The following is a 6,435-nucleotide window of genomic DNA, read 5'->3' on the forward strand; positions in this document are numbered from 1 at the left end:
TTAAAATCGTTACTAACTATTAATTGATACTAGTAATATATATGTTTAAATAATAGTAACAAGTATACATTATTATAACTTAAATTGGTGTAGATGCAATAATGGTTGTGTTGGTTTATGTAAGGACCAGGAAAGTAACAAGGTGATACTTTTGCTAAATGTGAGGAACCCTAAAAATATTTGAAATATCTTATGTGCAGCTATTATTATACTTTAAATTTCACATCTCCATGTTTAATTTTGTTCTGATGTTTTTTTTTTCTAATTTATTTTAACTTTTTCCAATATATATATAAGTAGTCTATACTTTTAGTGTAAAAAATTTTAAATTTCGATTACCTGTTTATAATCTAGAAATAATTTTTCATAGGCCAGATCTTCGGTTTTGGTTAATGAAAGCCTTTATAAGAAATCCAATTACAAGGAGAACTGAAACAATACGATGATCCTTTACGGCTTTACCGTTTTATTATTACTATTGAGAGCTTACACATTGTCATCAAAGATATTATGCAAACGGACCTCTTTTGCGGGGATAAACATAGGATCAGAAGGTTTCACGCCATCAAATTTATTTTTTTTGCTAATGATGTGGGTGTTATTTTCAAGATGCGGAGTCTAGTGCTCGATTAATTGGGCGCAAACCGGAAAAACTTCCGTTTTTGTATTTGGGTGTTCTGACTGGGGCAAATATGGCTAGATTATCAAAAGTGGAATCTAGTCATAAATAAATATGTTTCAAAAATGGGTTTTCTAAATGGAAAGCAAACTTATTATCGATTGGGGGCATTCTGTCTTGATTACTTTGGTGCTTGGATCCCTTGGACTTTTATAAGCAGGCGAACAACAAACAAACAGAGTCGCGACCCCTACCCCAAACGGGAAGGAGCCACACACCAAACGCAACTACATTAGACAATACTTGATTGAATACATTCCAGTTTTGGCTTTGTGTATGCATTTTGTGAAGTTTTTGGGAAGGATTTGAGTTGATAAACTTGTATATTCTAAGATCACAAAAGATAGCGTTAGTGGATTATCACTCATTTTTTTTTTGGAATGACGGCATTATATTAACAAAGGTGAACTAGCAACTACTAGTTCATTTTGAAAGGAAGTGAAAGGTGATTGAAACAATGCATGAGTGTATATTTATATTACATAAAGCATGTAATTAATCTTATTCTTGATCAATAGTGAATCCAAGGAAAACACCCGTTAATAAAATTGCTCACGAGTTTTGTGAACTTGTGATCGCATCGACCTAGGTTTGGTCTTTCTCGTGGACAAAAAAATAACGGATTTGCATTGAGGTGCGCGCCATGACTTACAACCCAAGGACTCTAACCTCGATTTTGAACTAACACATTATCAACCCGGGATTAGTAAGGTGATAAGGGAATTCAAGAGAGTTTTCGTAGTGACACAGCACGAGCTGAGGAGTTCAACAGGTTGGCCTGAATCCAGGTCTATGACTTGGTTGTATATGTTTTTTAAGATGAAATTAATTCTAGATGTTTTTTTAAACATAAAATACTGTAAATATTTATCTATATACCAAATTTATATAAACTTTTTACACCCTAACAAAATATAGTCATGAATGATAATGCTACAGCTCCATGTTCAATGAATGTTATTTTTAAACAACTTAATTTTGTTATCTAAGAGCATTCCCAACCCATCCCCTAAAATTATGTGAGGATGGTTTGTAAGTTATAGGGTGTGGTTGTGAGTGTAAATTATAGGGTGGAGAGAGAAAAGGTCGTGATTTTTTGTAAATTTGGGGAATAGGTTGTGATTGTTTTGTAAATTATAGGGTGGAGAGATAAAACTGTAATGAAAAAGGTATAAAAAATATTATTTAATTGAACAAGAGAGAGAAATGCAGTGTTTTTCAGTGTAATTATATGATATATATGGATATAGGGATAGGGAACGGAATGAGAATGCTCTAAATAGGGCTAACAACGCAGCTTGTTGCCTGTTTATCTTCTGTATCGATATAAATACTACTTGTTAAAATAAATATAAGGAGTTCTTTATCTATATTATCTATATGTCACATGGAGAATAAGTACAAATTATAAAATATAGAATGCAATTAAATAACTTTTCTGCGAAAGATTTACGAATAAAGCTGTTAAGCTGGTCAATTATTTTGTTAATACTTAATAATAAGGTAAATAAATAAAATGGTAAATATTATTTTCCACCGTTTGAGGATGGTCAAACGTACCCTTATCGTGACTGTGAAAAGTGAAAAAGGGTCCTTCTTTCAATGGTGGCCTAAAGAAAAAAGCGAGGGTGCTTTAGGTAATTTTATATGGGTTGCCATAATTGCAAGATATCAAATAATAAAGATACTCATGGATTTCCCGTGCCCATTTTTATAGATTATTTACTTCATATACGCAAATTCATATGACAAGTATTTATACAATTATACGTCTAGAGCAATCATATGAATTAATATTTTTTTTCTTTACATTTCGTTAACGAACCATTTGATTATTAAGGTCTTTTAATATGATATAAAAGAATGAAAGACTCAGGCCTAAAATAAAGGCTTCATTAAGCTTAAGTCGGTATATATATAATCAAGTGGGTATATATATAATCAAGTGATCTCAAACTTTACACGATCGTCTCGACTTATCCATTAAATACATGTAACTATTAAAGTCCATACTTTTGCTGTTATCCATTACAACCCTAGCATAAATATATATAACTATTAAAGTCCATATGAGTGTGTACTTGAAGAAACACTAGTCGAAACTATAATTGTCGAGTTAGTATCTCAACCAGGGGATGATATAATTAGATCTTTCACGGTTATCGCCAACCTAATTTGCAAAACAAAACACTATGGGCTTGTTACGAGAAGGGGAATTGGGGGGGGGGGGGGGGTCTTCTCGTAACCATCCTCCAGCGTAAGAATCGGTATGTGTATTTAGAGTAATCTTTGGAGTGAGAGTATAATAGGATCCGTTTACCGTTGGTCAAATGTCTTATTTATAGCCGGAGGGATAGAGGAGATTTGACCAGGCTATCATTTGGTTATTATGGGTATGCTTAGTATGATATAAAAGAATGAAAGGCTCAAGCCTAAAATAATGGCTCCATTAAGCTTAAGTCGGTTTTGAGTCCAAATTTTATAATCAAGTGATCTCAAGCGTGGCACAATTGTCTTGACTAATCCATTACAACCCTAGCTTAAATATATAACTATGTCCGTATGGGTATGTACTTGTTTTGACATGTTAAAAAAATGTTATTATTAAACACGTCAACCTTCTAAGTACTTGAAATCTTCACATTTTTTATATGGCCAAAACATATCTTTAGTAAATGCTTAAAATTAGTGTTTTAACTTGAGAAAGTTATTTTGAGTATGGTGTTCATAAACAAGAAGCAATGACACTTTACTTTGTGAGAGCATATGCAAGACAGATCCATCATGGCTGGAGAATGATGCAACGTCTTTAAATTGCCAACTCAATCGCACCTTAAAGTTCATCTTTTGCAAATAAAAAGCTCAAGACTTTATAAACATTATCGAATGATTTGTAAATCGTAACACCTCTCATATGCTAGTTTCATGATCTTAGATATAGAAGATATGAGTATCGTATCTAATCTTCAAACACTCATTTGTAAAGTAGGTGAGGTGAACTCTACCAACTAAAGTGTGAGAAGTCATTATGGTGTAGATCCATCTTAGGCACCATATACTTTATACTTGGAGAATACAAAAATAAATTTATCAACTAAAATAGCATACTCATTTAATTAGTTACATCTTGAATGATATGATAAAATTTCTTTGTACGGCTGTGTTTTCTACTAATACGTCAATATATACATCTCAAATTCAAATACATTATCCTTCTTTTTATTAATTTATGCATTTTTAAGATAAATATATATACCTATAATACTTACTATACATATTTCATTTAATATCACAAGTATAAAGTGAATTTGGATCTCTAACGAGCCGCTAACACATCGGATCATCTCCATTCAACTCTAAGAAGGAAACCTACCATAGTCCATAGGTAAGAAAACCCCTGACCTAACCTAAAACCACCTAAATTTTGTCACAATTTAATACTTATCAAAAGTAAATAATAAATATAAAAAGATAACTAATAAGCAAATATAGAAAATTAATAAATTAGTATGTAAATACTTATCAAAAGTAAATAATAAATATAAAAAGATAATTAATAAGCAAAAATAGAAAATTAATAAATTGAAAACACAAAAGTATTGTCTATGGACAAAAGAAACTCAAAAAAACATGAGGGGCAAAAGAGACCAAGTGCGAAAGTAAAGATTGCAATTATTAATTTTTAATTTAGAACGGCATTATTAGTTAAGAGACTTAAAATCTATAATTTTAAAATTACATAGACGACATTCAAAAATTCAAATTTTTATGATCACGCACATTAAAAAAATCATCATATAAATTTGGTGATCGTTCTAATTACTGTACAAAAAAGGTTGGTCAGTGGTCATACAGTTTATATATACGCAAAAAACACAACAAAAATTAGGGATTGAAAATTATGCTTTTATTTATATGTTGGGTGTAACTCAATGGTAGAGTACTCACTTTACTAGTGAGAGGTAGGGGGTTCAAACCTCACTATCACCAACTTATATGGGAGATATGAGGGATGACTCTGGCTTTCCAGGGTTCGAGTCCTGATCTCACTCGGTTTTACCGGCTCCTCGCTGTCGTGCCGTTTGGCGGGCGTGGGGGTCGGGTTTAATCCGGGGAATCCCTCAATAGGTGGACCGCTAGGGGCTCCCTCCGTCCGGACTCGTGGCCGGCTCGGGCTACCTTTAGCCAATCGGGGCCGCATACGGAGTACCCGGCGTTACTTAGTTGGTCGTTCCAAAAAAAATTTAGGTTCGAGTTCTATTCCTATATTTATTAGAGATCGAGTTTCACTCTTTAACAAATTTTCGAGCGTGAGTTTGACTTGACTTTAGCTCGTCTATATATATTAAATATTTAATTGTATTAGTATTTTTAAGTATATCTATACTATAAATTTTAATAGTTGTATTTATAAATATATTTTTTATATGTCAAAATACATATTTTATTAGTTATTTTTATCATTATATATGTAATACTAATTGTTATGCAATTATATGCTCAAGTTTATAATTGCAATCCTACTAACTCATCATGTGAAGGTTCTGCTCGAGCTATTCTACAAATGAGCTCGTTTATTAAATGTGCTAGTGTTTATATGCTCGAGTTTATTTAAGCTCTATAAGTTTTGAGCTTTAAAGAAGCTGATCCGATCCCTGAAGATGTTTGGATCATTTGCACCTGTAGTGTTTTATTGATAGGGATGATGAACAAATTATATCATTACACGTACCCATGCGCAAATCCCCTCTTTTTATCTTCAAGATTGGTTCTTCCCGAATCGATTCCTTCATGAACCAACATGGAATGGGATTACATGCAATATACAATATAACTTATGATCATGGACACCAAGAAAAACACAAGGAGATGGCCACAAAAATCTTGTCTTGACAAGATATGTACTTGATGTGACACACTTTGATCCATCTGTTTACATGTTCTTCCCCCCCCCCCCCCCCCCCCCCCCCTTTTTCCTCTGCAAATCTTATCAATTCCCACTTTTGGGTTGCAATACTTTTAGTTAACAATAGATACCAGAAACTGTCTTGTTTCAAAGTGGCATTTTTATGGGAACCTTCAATCCTCCATCACATGACCCATACATTCAAGAATCATATATATCAATATTCTATATATATAGTCTTACCAACTAACAAAATCTTTGCCTCTAATTAATGTCCCAACAACCAACATTTAATGATATCAATACATATATGTTTTTGTTTTTTTTCTTCTATTATAGCTCAATGATAGAGGAAAGATTTTTCAAAGGTTTTAACTTTTGATAGTTTATTAGACCTTGTGACCCACAAAGAACTTGATCAAGGTTTGATATTTTATGGGTCTAGTTACAAAATATACAAGGACTATGAAAGAATATCTCTAAAGGTTTAATCTTTTCCAGGTTTGTTTAATTACAAGACTTTTGTACCCAAGAATCAAATCAATAAAGCTTTAATCTTTTCGTACTTTTGTATTAGATGCATGCATAAGCCCATGTGTGAAGTTAGAGATGGTATTAATTTACTATAGCTTTGATTTCTTATTCTTTGGCCTTTTAGCTTACAAACCATATAGTAGTAAGAGTGAATGTATAAAAGATATTTGTTATTAACAGCTAAAGATGCAGTTTCTAAGTTCGACTTAATTCATTGATGAACGACAACATCTAACTTTACTTTCTTTGCACAAACCCGTTTGCACTAAAAACAAACCAAATTACTCTAGTGCAAAACTTGGTACAAAACATTTCT

This window comes from Bidens hawaiensis, unplaced genomic scaffold (genome assembly GCF_021521415.1).
Source record: "Bidens hawaiensis isolate Kalapana, Puna unplaced genomic scaffold, B.hawaiensis_p1.1 tig00078586_1, whole genome shotgun sequence".
In the NCBI taxonomy this organism is placed as follows: domain Eukaryota; kingdom Viridiplantae; phylum Streptophyta; class Magnoliopsida; order Asterales; family Asteraceae; genus Bidens; species Bidens hawaiensis.